The sequence below is a fragment of the Saimiri boliviensis genome, chromosome 8, assembly GCF_048565385.1.
Source record: "Saimiri boliviensis isolate mSaiBol1 chromosome 8, mSaiBol1.pri, whole genome shotgun sequence".
Taxonomy (NCBI): domain Eukaryota; kingdom Metazoa; phylum Chordata; class Mammalia; order Primates; family Cebidae; genus Saimiri; species Saimiri boliviensis.
The window spans coordinates 77,626,465-77,642,400 of record NC_133456.1 but is presented as its reverse complement, the minus strand read 5'-3'; the positions used below and the strand labels follow the sequence as shown (position 1 = coordinate 77,642,400).

Below are 15,936 nucleotides of genomic sequence, written 5' to 3'. Positions count from 1 at the left end.
CTCTCACAGATCATTAGAACTGCAAGGGAACTTAGAGCTCATCTAAGGCAAACCACTTAATGTTTTAGAAGATAAAACTCAAGGCCAGAGACAACTAATTTCCAAGCCAGGAACAGAACTCTGGTAATTTTACTTACAGCCCAGTGTTCCTTTCCCCGTACCAATATGCATTTGAGAGAAAAAGGCTCTTTTTTACAGTCTAAATTAGAAAAGAAAGTCCAAACCTATTAGAGGTTTAGACAAAAAAAAAAAAAAATGCTTAATGGACAAACAAAAACCACCAGGAAGGCTGCTTGAAGCTACTAAAAATTATGAACTCTGAGGCCAAGAATACCTCACTATGAGTCCCTGCCCTTCCACACATTAGCTATGTGGCTTGAGACAAGTTATTTCTTCTGAATATGTTAATATGCTCACCTGAAATTTGGGGTTGAAGAAAATAAATATGCTGTTATATTCATAAACAGAAAAAGAGCATACATTGGGAAGGGGAGTTGTTGAAACAAGGTTTTTGTGTGGCACACAGGTTTGTGTGCCTTCAGAGAGAGAAACCGGAAGTGGCAGGCATAGAATAATTGAAGAAGTGTTTCATGCCAGACAGGTGAACATAACTAGGCTCACTGCTTGAAGGTAGAGATTTACTATGTATGGGATTCCCCTGTGCATAAAAGGGAGCAGAAAGTTAAAAGGCTTCAATTTTATCCCTGTAGATATGGTTTATAGGAAACTGTGGAATAAGGAAGTAAGACTATAAACATACAGCCTGCTGTGGAACTGACCGAGGCAACTCACTTTCTCTAAAATCACCATAAAGCTAAAGCCCCAGAATGCCATTACAAAATCAGACTCAGAACTGGGGATGGGGAGAGATAGTTTCAAGTACCTACAGAAATGCGAAATATTGACCAGGGAGAAAAAAGACAAAAATTATTTGGCTGACTGAAAATGGGCCCATCTAGCCAAATTCTAAAACTCATAATGAACTCTAGAGTGAAGAAAGACAACCAATGAGATAAAAAATCAGAGCATGAATTTGCTCCCTGTAAAACTGATATTAAGAGGTAGGCTGACAGACTTTAAAATAAGACTGTTAGGGGACTCAAGGTGAGAAATGAAGAAATAACATAAAATATTCAAAGATATTTTAAAAAGCATAATTAATGCAAGAATAGATGGATATAACAATAAGATCAATAACTAAACATAGCTGATCAATAAAAGAACATAGCTAAAGAAAGAACAGCACAGGGATAAAGAAATAAAAACATGTGATTAAGAACCATAGAGAATAAACTAAGATGCTCTAACCTACATCTAATACGAGTTCCAGAAAAAGTTTACAGACTTAAAAAAGAAAATAATTCATCAGAGTTAAAAACTCTCCAAGTGCCAATGTGAATTCATAAAGAAAACTCTACACCAAATCTATACAACAGCCCATCTTAACACATCTAAAAAACTTCAAGGACAAAGAGAAAGGACAAATTCTACAAATAACAACAGCTATTTGATGGCAGACTTCTTATCAGCACCAATAGTTTCCCAAAACTAACAAAGTAGTTCACAACGTGAATCAATAGTTTAATTAAACTATCATTCAAAAGTGAGGGTAAGGACACAGGAAATATAGAGTAATTTCCAAAATATGTTGATCACTATTAAAAGTAAAAATGTAAGGGAGACTATTGATGGCACACATGCTACTGTTTGAGTATAAACAGAAGCACACATATTACTTCTATGTGTATTTTGCATGAGAAGAAAAAAAATGTTATTTTTCCCAAAAGAAATATTGAAAGGATAAACCAAAAAATAACAAAATTGCTCAACTACTGGGGTGTGTAAAGAGTAAGGGAGGATGTGACACTTTTATGAGCACATTGTTTTTGTAATGTTTTGATGTATAGAACTATAGCAATGATCTGCATATTCAAAACAAAATTAAATCAACAAGCATGGGAAAGGAAACACCAAAACCAAGCATAAACAGAAAAAAATAATGAACAAAAGAGTGTTTTAAATAAATTTAACCACACTAAATGGAAAAAAAAGATAACTATTCAAGTTTTCTAAATTAGTTTTCTATTTTATATACCTTTCATCCAAAGGGGTGAAAAAAAAGGAACTACAAATAAATTTTGCACGCTTCTTAGTTGATTTGTGTTTATAGTGTCATAAGAATAATATTACTGAAAGAACTTTGTGTGTGTGTGTCAACAAGACCAAACAAAAGAGCAAATATACAGATATCCTTGGAAGCCAGAGTCCTTGGAAGGAAGAAATACACATACAGAATGGAAGGAGGCAAGGAAAAACCCTGTAAAGCTGAGATGCATTCAAAGAAACAAAATAAACTCATGATTCCATATAGGTTTCTATTTCCTAGGTCTGCCTATGAAAGATCTCAAAACAGTGCACTCCTATAGAAATGAACAGTTTCGAAATCACATTCCCACTAAACCAAACAGTACCCCTTGTGGAAATAGCTAATTCAGTAACTGGGGCAGGAAAAGCACAAGATCAGATCATCATCTTGTGGTGCCAAAGAGTAAAAGTGTCTTAAAAATTGGGAAGCATATGACAATACACAGAAGCATGTTTGAAGGGGCTTCCACTTTAATATCTGGGACAATCTGAGTATGAAAATTAATGAGAACTGATGTAGATCATAAACAGTTGAAAATAATAAAAACCCGTGAGTCTCTACCAATAAAAATTACATAGATAAATAAAGGAAGGATGGATGGATGGATGGATGGGTGGGTGGGAGGGTGGGTGGATGGATGGATGGACGGATAGATGGATGGATTGATATAGAAAGATAGACAAGAAATAACCAATGGATCTTGGGTAGAGGAAGGTAGTTTTATAAAAAAAAATACTTGTAAAATCTAAAAGCATAGCACTACAAATTACTTATAAATAAAAAAGAAAAAGTAGAGAAACTGAACACTTGCAACCAAGTGATCTAAATTAACATTACCAATGAAGGGCACACGGACATGTTGTGCCTCTTGGATGTGATGCCCTGTGAAAGATAATATATCACCTGTGGAGTACACTAACCATACAGGAACAACATACATTTTATCATGAGAAAACATGAACAAAATCCACCTTGAGGAACAATATTCAAAATAGCTGACCTTTATTTTTCAAAATTATTAATAATATAAAAAACAAAGAACAGCTGAATATGGTTCCTAATTAAAGGAAAGTAAAGAAACATGACACCTAAATGCAAGTCATGACCCCAGCTTGGATTATTAAACTGGGGCAGGAGATAACAGTTTTAAAGAATACTCTAGAAAAACTGACAGTTCTGGAATATGATTTGTAGATGAAATATTGTATGAATGCTAAATTTCTTCAAGACATTGATGAAAGAAGGGAAATCCTTAAGTGATGGGCCCATTTATTATGCCTCCTCCTCCATATATTTTAGAATCAAGTTCAGGGAGAATATAAAATGTTCCTTTTTTTTCCTCTTTCATCACTGTCCAGTCTGCCTTACAAAGCCCCAGTATGGCCAACATTTCACATTCCCTGATCGCTACTGCTCGAGTAACTGAGGCTTCGCTTTATTGTCCATGCGTATACCAAGAAGGGGAGAGATGATATTACACTGTCAGTCTACAGTCTTTGCAAACCCAGCTCTGCAGAGACTACTTTAAAGATATCTAGGCACTGATTTTATTTGTGGGAACCAAAGCTGCATTGAAGTGAACACACAAGCTAATTAGCAGATTTTGAACCTTAGAAACCTTCATTATATTATAATCTTACATCATCTTCGAAGCTCAAACCAAAATGTAACTCTGCTCATTAATTGTTTGCAATAACTGCATCATCTCTTCCTTTGAATACCCTTAGGCTAATGATATGCCCAAAGGTGTCAGGCAGAGGATGACTCATAATAGCAGTTTTTGCTGGAGCTATTACTCTGTATGCACACACATATGCCACTGTGAATGATTTTTCCAATACTTGTGTGCTTGCCTCTTTCAGTTGCATGTGTGAGTGTCTGTGTATGTAGAGATGCATACTGATGATTATAGGTATAAGTTCATGCCTCTGTGCAAGTGTGTGGACACCTCTGTGTGTGGATGAATACCTCTGCATTGCTATGCTACTCTGTGTGTGTGTGTGTGTGTGTGTGTGTGTGTGTGTGTAAAACTCATACACTGCTAAGTATAAAATGGATGAACAATGTATTTATAAGGATCTCTTTAATTGTGACATTAAACCAAACTAAAAGTTGTTTAAGCAAAAAGGAAATATATTGACTTTTTAATAGAAATATCTAGGATTCGCTTTAGATTCACGCATGGAAAAGGAAAAATTGGAACCACACATAGTGGTGATTGGTCCCAAACATATGTCAGTCCTGCTAAGCAGGAATAACAGGATTCCCTGCCCCAGTGCCCAGAGTCTGCTTTGAGCATATGGGCTGGGGATCTTCTTTGAGCCCTTTCCAAGGCATTCCTTTTTTAAAAAAATATTATTATTATTATTTTTGGCTTTTAGTCTCTTTGCTTCCAGGCAATTTCTGGGGCAAAAAGTAAAGCCAGACATTTTGTCAAGTCATTATATTTAAACCCAGAAACAAATCTGAGAATTTCTGTTTTCAATCAACAGGCCTTTCTTAATCCCCTTATCCCTCAGCTTTGTGGCCTCTGTCTTGGACAGTCAGGGGCCAATTTAAACAATGGCCACGCAGAGATTCACACTGCTTGCAAGCCCTAACTCAATCTCCTGCCATATTTAGGTAACTGCCTTTGTTCCTATTAACTTTAGATTGGTTGAAATATCTGTTTCAATAATATAAGACTCTGGAATACTTAGAGGCTCAGCTATCTTAGATTTCAAGCTGTAACCACAAAGGATTTTCTTAATAAAACTGTCTTATTATTCTCTTTCTCTCTCTTTTATACTATATGTTATTTTGATTTAAATTTTTATTGGAATCAATTAGATTCAAATGCAATTTGAGAAATAATACAAAATATCCTTAAGAAACTTTACATGGTTCCTCCAATGGTAACATTTTGTAGAACTATAGTGTAACACAATCAGGATATTGACATTGATACAAACTTGGAATTTAATCAAATATCCCCGGAAAAGGGTACTTATACTTATTTTTATGTGAGTTCATGTGTGTGTATTTAGTTCCATTCAATTTTACTACATGTATAGGTTCATATACTCATCACCACAGACAAGGTACTGAACAGTTCCATCATCCAAGGATTCCTTGTGTTGACCTTTTGTAATGATACTCATTCTCTTCTGCCTATACCTCTTTCATCACTACTCCCTAGCAACCACTTATTTCTCCTCCATTTCCAACATTTGGTCATTCATAAGTGTTATATAAATTAAATAACACAGTATATAACTTGAAATTATTTCTGTCAATTGAATTCACTGGAAATTCTTCCAAGTTGTGTGTATTTCTTATTATTTTCCCTTTTTTATTGTGGAGAAGTATTCCATGATATGTATATATGTGCCTCCATTGGTTTAACTACTTGCCTATTGAACCACATCTAAGCTATTTCTAGATTGGGGCTATTATGAAGAAAGCTGCTATGAACATGTGTATAGGTTTTGTGGGAATGTAAGTTTTTGTTTGTCTGTACTAAAAGCCCAAGACTGAAATTTCAGAGTCACACGGTATTTGCAAGGTTCTTTTTAAACACTTTTGTTTTGGATCATTATACCTTTAAATGCAATTGTAAAAAATAATATCGATAAATACCATGTACTTTTTATCCAGTTTCCCCCAAGAGTAAGATCTTAAACTATCTATAGTGCAATATTACAACCAGGATTGACACTGGTACGGTCAAGATACAGAACAGTTCCATCACCAAAACAATCTCTCATGTTTTCCTTTTTGCTATACTCACTGTCCTCTGGTCCACTCCTACTTTTACCCCGGTAACCATTAATCTGTTCTCTATTTCTGTAAGTATGTATTTTCAAGAAAGTTATTTCAATGGGATTATAAAATATAACTTCTGGGATTGGCTTTTTTCTTTCAGTCACCATAATTCTCCTGAGAGTTATCCAGGCTGTTGTACCCATGGAAAGTTAGACTTTTTCATTGCTGAGCAGTAATTCACGATATAGATGTAACAATTTGTTTAGCCATTCACCCACTGAGTGACATCTAATTGGTTCCAGTGTTTGCTATTATCAATAAAGTATATATAAATATTTATATACATGTTTTTGTGAAAAATATAGGTCTCCATTTCTCTGAATAAATGCCCATCTGGTAACCATCATTCTACTCTGTATCTTCATTAGTCCGGTTGTTTTTATGTCTCACTTTCACAAATGAGTGGAAACTGCAAAGTTTGTCTTTCTGTGCTTTACTTATTTCACTTAACATAATGTTCTCCAACAATCCATATTGTTGCCTTGTGTTTTTTTTTTTTAATGACTGAATAGTACTCTGTTGTGTATATGTACCATCTTTTTTTATCCATTTATCTGTTGATGGACACTTAGGTTGATTCCAAATCCTAGCTATTGCAAATAGTGCGTGTTGTAATTTTATATCTCACAATAGTGTTTTAATTTTATGTCTCACATAGTTGATAAATTCATTTATTAGCTATAGAATTGTTTTTCTTTAGATTCTTTGGGAATTTTTATTAAGTAATCATGTTATCTTCATAAAATTCTAGTTTTATTCCTTCCTTTTCAATCTGTGTGCCTTTTTTTCCCCTTACCTTATTGCACTGGCTACAGTATCAGTACTCTATTGAATAAGAGTAGTATCAGAGACATTCTTGCCTTGTTCTCAGTGTTGGGAGGAAAGCATTTAATCTTGGACCACTAAGTATGATATTAGCTATAGTTTTTTGTAGATGCTCATAGCAAGTCATAGTAATTTCTATTTATAACTTGCTAAATGTTTTTATCATGATAAATGTTTGATATTGTTAGTTTTCTGCATAAATTGATATCATCATTGCATTTTTCTTAGCTTTTTGACATGGTATATTACATTGATTAATTTTAGAATGTTAAATAACCTTTCTGTACCTGAAATAAATATGTTGGTCATGATTTATAATTGTTTAAAATATTGTTAGATAGGGATTGTTAAATTTTTGTTTAAAATGTTTATGTCAGCCGGGCGTGGTGGCTCAAGCCTGTAATCCCAGCACTTTGGGAGGCCGAGGCGGGTGGATCACGAGGTCGAGAGATCGAGACCATCCTGGTCAACATGGTGAAACCCCGTCTCTACTAAAAATACAAAAAATTAGCTGGGCATGGTGGCGCATGCCTGTAGTCCCAGCTACTCAGGAGGCTGAGGCAGGAGAATTGCTTGAACCCAGGAGGCGGAGGTTGCGGTGAGCCGAGATCGTGCCATTGCACTCCAGCCTGGGTAACAAGAGTGACACTCTGTCTCAAAAAAAATAAAAATAAAAAATAAAAATAAAATAAAATAAAATAAAATGTTTATGTCTAAAATCATGAGATATACAGATCTGTGGCTTCCTTTTCTATGTACTGTCTTTGTTTAGTGTTGGTATCAGAGTACTACGGGTCTCATAAAATAAGGCAAGAAGTGTTCCTCTCTATTCTCTGGATGAGATTGTGTAAAATTCATGTTAATGCTTCTTTAACTGTTTGGTATTATGCTTTAATAAAATCATTTTGGTCTCGAAATGTTTCTCTTTTACTTTTTTTTTTTTTTTTTTAAAGAGACAATCTAGCTCTGTTACCCAGAATCAAGTGTAGTGGCATAATTATAACTCACTGCAGCCTTGAGTTCCTGGACTTCAGTGAGCCTCCTGTCTCAGCCCCCTGACTAGCTGGAACTACACCTGTTCCACACACGGCTGTTCCACGCACAGCCACACACGGCTAATTTTTAAGCTCTTTATAGAGATGGAGTCTCACCTTTTCCAAGCTGGTCTCAAACTCCTGGTCTCAAGTAATTCTCCCACCTCAGCCTCTCTAAGCACTGGGATTACAGGTGTGAGCCGCAGTGCCCAACCTTGAGATTTCTTAATTATTAGTTTTTACATTATTAATCCAATTTTTTTGAGACGGAGTTTTGCTCTTGTTGCCCAGGCTGGAGTGCAATCGCGTGATCTCGGCTCACCGCAACCTCCTCCTCCTGGGTTCAGGCAATTCTCCTGCCTCAGCCTCCTGAGTAGCTGGGATTATAGGCACGCACCACTGTGCCCAGCTAATTTTTTGTATTTTTAGTAGAGACGGAGTTTCACCATGTTGACCAGGATGGTCTCGATCTCTTAACTTCGTGATCCAACTGCCTCGGCCTCCCAAAGTGCTGGGATGACAGGCTTGAGCCACCGCGCCCGGCCTATTAATCCAATTTTGTAATAATTTTAAGACAACTTAGATTACCTATTCCAACTTGGTTGAGTTTTTGTAGTATCTAAAATATCTTAGGAATTTTTTGTATTTTTTAGTGTTGAATTGATAACATAAAATTTTTCACAGTATTCTCTAATTAGCAATGCATGGCTGCAGTATCTGTCATAATATCCTCTATCTCATTCCTGATATTAGGGATGTCTTCTCACTTTTTATTTTTACTAACATTGTTAGAGATTGTTGATTTTATTGACTTTTTTAAGAATCAGGTTTTGCTTTCATTAACTTTGTCTATCATTACTCCTTCTAAATTTTATTGATTTCTGCTGTAATCTTTATTATTTTTTCTTCTGCTTGCTTTGGATGTATTTTGCTTTTTTTTTCTAATCATTTGGTATAGAAATTTAGATTATTGATTTGAATTTTTTTTTCTTCTGTACAGAAAAGAGTTATCCCAGTCAGCCTGAATTGCTCCGAGTTTGTAATTCTCAAGAAAGTCCAGTTTTGTGGTGAGTCCTTAAACAGTTATTGGGAGTAGAGATCTTGGAATGTTCTAACTGCTAGGAATGCTTTAAACCTTGGGACCTTGAACCATTTTGTGCCAGGCTTTCTAGATAGTTTGTACAAAGAATGAGATTATTGAACAACTCATTTCCTTATGATAATATATCCTTATGTAACCAACTCACAGTAAAAACTGTGAACTGACAGGCTTTGACAAGTCTCTGTAATTGGTAAAAGTTTACATGCACTTTCACAATTTATTATTGGAGGAATTAAGTGTATCCTATATGTATTAAGTGTATCTTCTAGTGACTCCACTAGAAGAATGTTCTTAGAAGCTTGTGCCTGATTTTCTCCAAACTTTACTCATACAAATTTTCCCTTCACTGATTTTCCTTGGGACCCTTCGCCGTAATAAACCACAATCATAAGTATAATAACTTCTAAGTCCAAAAAGTTCTCTAATGAAATCACCAAAACAGGAGTGGTCTTGGGGACCACCAAAACACTTTGTTTCTAGAGTAAGTTTTTACTGCTATAAATTTCCCTCTCAGGACTGCTTTAGATTCATCCCATATATTTTGACACATTATTGTTTTCATTTAATTTGATTTTGTGTATTTATTAATACACAAAATTGGAGATTTCCTTTTTGACTAATAAAGCATTTAGAAGTATGTTGCTTAATTCTCACATATTTTGAGAATTTCCTGTAGACTTTCTTTTATTGATTTCTAGTTTGATTCCACTGTAATCAGAGAAAACACACTGTATGATTTCAGTTCTCATAAATTTGTTGAGGTCTATGTTATGACCCAAAATACCACATATATAACTGAATGTTAGATGGACACTTGGAAAAAAAAGTTTATTCTGCTATTGGCAAAAAAGTTTATTCTGCTATTGTGTAGAGTTTTTACATATGTCATTTAGATACAATTGGTGGATAATTGTCTGGTTCATATGTTTTAAGTATTTTCTGATTTGCTGTCTAGGAGTTCTATCAGTTGCTAAAAGGAAATTTTAATTCAGAAATTTGAATTATAACTGTAGATTTATCTATTTCTTCTTGCAATTCTATAAGTTTTTGTTTTATGTATTTTAAGGATCTGTTGTTTGGTGTGTACATTTAAAATTACTACATCTTCCTAGTGAGTTGATCATTTTATTATTATGTAATATAACTTTTTCTCTAGTAATTTTCTTTGCTCTGAGGTCTACTTTATTAGATATTAATACACCACATCAGCATTTTTGCCTAACATTTGCGTAGTAAATTTTTCTATTCTTTTATTTTCAATCCACCCATAACGTTGAATTTAAAGTGAATTCCTTGTTCTCAGTATATCACTGGGTCTTTTTTTGTTCACTCAATCAATCTCTTTCTTCGATTAATGTATTCAGATCATTTGTATTTAAGATAATTTTTGATATGTTGGTACTGAAGCCTACCATTTTATTATTTGTTTTCCATGTCCTCTGTTCTCATTACTCTTATTCTTTTCTTGCATTCCTATGGGTTGTATTAATATTTCTTATGATTCCATTTTGATTTATTTATAGTGTTTTGGGGAGCATTTCTTTGCACAGCCTTTGTAGTTTTTTGTGGGGTGGGGTTATTACAACATATATATGTGGCTTATCATGTGGCTTATCTTATGGCTTATCACATTCTACTGGTATCAACATTTCAGATGTGAAAAACTCCCTTCAATTTAGGTTCATTTTCCTTCTCCACTTTTAAATATCATTATTTTTATTTCAATCATCAATTATGATTTATAAAACTGATGAAGGGAAAAATAGTCCATTGTATGTACTCTTATTTCTGCTTTTTTGTTCCTCCTTTCTTCCTAATAGTAAAAAAAAAAAATCATTTTCTTTTTTTTAAACTTTTATTTTAGGTCGAGGGATATATATTCAGGTTTGACATATAGGTAAACTCATGTCACCAGGATTTGTGGCACAGATTATTTCATCACCCAGGTATTAAGCCTACTACCCAATAGTTATTTTCTTTGCTCCTCCTCATCCTCAGTCCTCTATCCTCACGTAGTCCCCAGTATCTGTTGGTCCCTTCTTTATGGTCACAATTTCTCATCATTTAGCTCCTACTTATAAGTGAGAACACATAGTATTTGGCTTTCTGTTCCTGTATTAGTTTGCTAAGGATAATAGCCTCCAGCTCCATCCATGTTCTCGCAAAAGACGTGATCTTGCTCTCATATATGGCTGCACAGTATAACATGGTATATACTTACCACATTTTCTTTATCTAATCTATCATTGATGGGCATTTAAGTTGATTGCATGTGTTTGCTATTGTGAACAGTGCTGCAATGAGCATTATATGCATGTGTCTTTGTGACAGAATGATTTATATTTTGTAGGTGGATACCCAGTAATGGGATTACTGGGTCAAGTGGCAGTTCTGTTTTTAGTTCTTTGTGGAATTGCCACACTGCTTTCTATAATGACTGAACTAATTTACACTCCTACGACCAGTGTATAAGTGTTCCTGTTTCTCTACAACCTCACCAGCATCTGTTACTTTTTGACTTTTTATAAATAGCTATTCTGACTAGTATGAGATGGCATTTCACTGTGGTTTTGATTTGTACTTCTCTGATGATCAGTGATATTGAGCATTTTAAACATACTTGTTGGCCACATGTATGTCTTCTGTATGTCTTCTCTTGAAAAGTGTCATCTGTTTGTGTATTTGGCCCACTTTTTAATGAGATTGTTTGTTTTTTCCTTGTAAATTTGTTTAAGTTTCTTATAGCTGCTGGATATTAGACCTTTGTCAGATGCAATGCCTGCTAATATTTTCTCCCATTCTGCACATTGTCTGTTTACTCTGTTGATAGTTCCTTTTGCTGTACAGAACTTTTAGCTTACTTAGATCTCATTTGTTAATTTTTGGTTTTGTTGAAATTGCTTTTGGCATTTTTGTCATGAAATATTTTCTGTTTCTATGAGCAGAATGATTTTTGCATAAGTTGTCTGTGGGTGTTTTATAGTTCAGGGTTTTACATTTAAATATTTAATCTATCTTGAGTTGATTTTTGTATATGGTGTTAAGGAAAGGGTCCAGCTTTGGTCTTCTGCATATGGCTTAGCTAGTTCTCCAAGCACCATTTATTAAATAGGCATTCTTTTCCTCATTGCTTGTATTTTGTCAAAGATTAAATGGTGGTAAGTGTGTGGCCTTCTTTTGGGGCTTTCTATTCTCTTCCATTGGTCTGTGTGCAATTTTTTTGTACCAGTATAATGCTGTTTTGGTTACTACAGCCCTATAGTATAATTTGAAGTTGGGTAATATGATGCTTTCAGCCTTGTTCTTTTTGCTTAGGATTGCCTTGGCTACAGAGGCTCTTTTTATGTTCCACATGAATTTTAAAAAATAGTTGTTTCTAGTTCTGCGAAGAATGCCATGGGTTGTTTGAGAGTAGTGTTGAATCTGTAAATTGCTTTCGGAAGTATGGCCATTTTCCTGATACTGATTCTTCCTATCCATGAGCATAGGATATTTTTCCATCATTTGTGTCATCTCTAATTTCTTTAAGAAGAGTTTTATAATTCTCATTGTAGATATATTTTACCTGCCTGGTTAGCTGTATTCCTAGATGTCTTATTCGTTTTGTGGCAATTGTGAATGAGATTGCCATCCTGATTTGGCTCTCAGCTTGGCTGTAGTTGGTGTATAGGAATGTTAGTACATTTTGTACATTGATTTTATATCCTGAAGCCTTACTGAAATTGTTTATGAGCTTAAAGAGCTTTCGAACCAACACTATGGGGTTTTCTAGACACAGAATTATGTCTTCCACAAACAGGGATAGTTTTACTTCTCTTCCAATTTGAATGCCCTTTCCTTTTCTCTCTTGCCTGATTGCTCTGGCCAAGACTTCCAATACTATGTTGAAACTGGTGAGAGAGGGCATCCTTGTATAAGTTTTCAAAGAAAATGCTTCCAACTTTTCCCCATTTAGTATGATGTTGGCTGTGGCTTTGTCATAGATGGCTCTTATTATTTTGAGGTATGTTCTTTCAATACTAGTTTATTGAGAGTTTTTAACATGAAGGAATACTGACTTTAATTGAAAGCCTTTTCTGCATCTATGGAGACAATCATGCAGTTTTTGTCTTTATTATGTGATGAATCACATTTATTGAGTTGTATATGTTGAACCAACCTTACATTCTGGGGATGAAGCCTATTTGATCATGTTGGGTTAGCTTTTTGATGTGCTGCTGGATTCAATTGCAAGTATTTTGTTCAGGATTTTTGCATGAGTGTTTATCAAGAATTGGCCTGGAGTTTTCTTTTTGTGTTGTGTTTCTGCTGGGTTTTGGTATCAGGATGATGCTAGTCTAATAGAATGAGTTGGGGAAGAGTCTCTCCTCAAAATTTTGGAATAGTTTCAGGTGGAATCGTACCACTTCTTCTTTGTATATCTGACAGAATTCAGCTATGGATCCATCTTGTCCATGGCTTTTTTTTTTTTTTTTTTTTTTTTTTTTTTTTTTTTTTTTTTTGGTTGCTAGGCTATTTATTATGGATTAAATTTGAGAGCTCATGATTGGTCAGTTCAGAGAATCAATTTCTTCCTGGTTCAGTCTTGCAAGGCTGTATGTGTTCAGAAATTTATTTATCTCTTCTAACTTTTCTCTGTCTGTGGAGATGTTCATTGTAGTTTCTGATGCTTATTTCTACTTCTGTGGAGTCAGTGTTAATGTCCCATTTGTTTTTTCTCATTATGTTTTCATGGATCCTTTCTCTTTCCTTCTTTATTAGTCTAGCTAATGGCCTACTTGTTAACATCTTATTAATTTCTTCTCAAAACCAGTTCCTAAACATCTTGATCTTTTGAGTGATTTTTCATGTCTGAATTTCCTTCAGTTCAACTCTGATTGTGGTTATTTCTTGTCTCTGATAGCTTTGGGTTTGATTTGTTCTTGCTTCTCTAATCATTTCAGTTGTGGTGTTAGGTTACTAAGTTGAGATCTTTCTAATTTTTAATGTGAGCATTTAGTGGGGTTTCCCTCTTAACATTGCCTTAGTTGTGTCCCAGAGAATATGGTATATTTTACCTTTTTTCTCATTAGTTTCAAAAAAACTTCTTGATTTCTGCCTTAATTTCATTATTTACACAAAAGTCGTTCGGAATTGCGTTATGTCCATGTAGTTACATGGTTTTGAGCAACTTTTTTCAGTCTCATCTTTTATTGCTATTGTATTGTGATTCAAAAGTGTGTTTGGCATAATTTCAGTTCTTTTGAATTTACTGAGGATTGTTTCATGTCCAATTATCTCGTTGATTTTAGAGTATGTACCATACGGCAGTGAGGAGAATATATATTCTGTTGTTTTGGGGTGGGGTTTGTTAATTTTCTGCTTTGATGATCTAATATTGTCAGTGGAGTATTAAAGTTTTCCACCATTATTGTGTGGAATTCTAGGTCTTTTTGTAAGTGTCTAAGAACTTGCCTTATGAATCTGGATGCTCCTGTGGTCGGTGCATATATATTTAAAATTGTTAAGTATTCTTGCTGAATTGAAGCCTTTTATCTTTGCTGATTTAAAGTCTATTCTGTCTGAAATTAGGATTGCAATCCTTGCTTTTTATGGTTTTAATTTGCTTGGTATATTGTCCTTCATCCATTAATTTTAAGCCTATGGGTGTTATTACATGTGAGCTGAGTCTCCTGAAGACTGCTTACCATCGGATCTTGCTTTTTTATCTAGCTTCCCACTCTGTGCCTTTTAAGTGGAGCATTTAATCAATTATATTCAAGTTTAGTATTGACATGTGTAGATTTGATCCTGTAATTGCAGTCACTGGTTATTATGCTGGCTTGTTTGTGTGGTTGCTTTATAGTGTCACTGGTCTGTGTATTCAGATGTGTTTTTGTATTAGCTGGTAGCAGCCTTTCCTTTCTATATTTAATGCTCCTTTCATGATCTCTTGTAAGGTTGGTCTTATGGTAATGAATTCCCTCAACATATCCCTATCTGAAAAGGATCTTATTTATTCTTCTCTTAGGAAGCTTAGTTTGGCTGGATATTGAATTTCTGGTTGAAGATTTTTTTTTTCTTTAAGGATGTTGGATGTAGCCTCCAATCTCTTCTGGCTTGTAGGATTTCAGTGGAGAGATCCACTGTTAGCCTGATGGAATTCCCTTTGTAAGTGACCTGGCCTTTCTCTCTAGTTGCCTTTAATATTCTGTCTTTTATTTTGACCTTGACAATCTGATGATTATTTGTCTTGAGGATGATTTTCTTGTGTAGAATCTTGCAGGGGTGCTCTGTATTTCCAGAATTTGACTGTTGTCCTATCTAGCAAGGTTGGGGAAGTTTTCATGGATGATATTCTGTAATATGTTTTCCAAGTTGTTTACTTTCTCTTCATCCCTTTCAGAGATGGCAACAATTCGTAGATTTGACCTCTTTACATAGTCCCATATTTCACAGAGGTTTTATTCATTTCTTTTCATTCTTTTTTCTTTATTTTTGTCTGACTGTCTTATTTCCCTCTTCAAGTTCTGACATTTTTTCCTCAGCTTGGGATATTATTCTGTCAATACATGTGATAGCATTGTGAAATTCTCATAGTGTGTTTTTCAGCTTTGTCAGATCCACTAGATCCTTTTTATACCTGCTATTTTATTCGTCAGCTCTTGTATCATTTTATTTTGACTCTTAGTTTTCTTGAATTGTATTTTGCCATCTCCTGAATCTCGATAATCTGCGTTCCTGTTCTTATTCTGAATCGCGTTTCTGTCATTTCAGCCAGCTCATCCTGGTTAAGAACCCTTGTTGGAGATCTTATGCAATCATTTGGAATTTTATCATTTTCTTTCTGTTTGAAGAATATTCTTTAGCCAATATTTAAGTGTAAGTCTGTGAACAACAAATTATTCTAGTATTTTTTTCATCAGAGAATAACCTTATTTTCTACTTATTTCTGCAGACTAATTTCACTAGATAAAATATGTAGTTCACAGTTATTTCTCTTAGAACTTAAAAAAAGGCTGTGCCTCCTCCTTCTGACTTATATG

General features: G+C 34.6%; 1 long non-coding RNA gene across 1 annotated transcript in view; it reads left to right on the top strand.

Moving 5' to 3' along the window:
- Positions 1–15,936, top strand: part of LOC141585268 (uncharacterized) — a 118,583-nt gene that overhangs the window by 21,233 nt on the left and 81,414 nt on the right. The window contains exon 2 of the long non-coding RNA XR_012518665.1: positions 8,810–8,876. This is a non-coding gene — a long non-coding RNA (uncharacterized LOC141585268). The remainder of the gene's footprint in view (positions 1–8,809; positions 8,877–15,936) is intronic.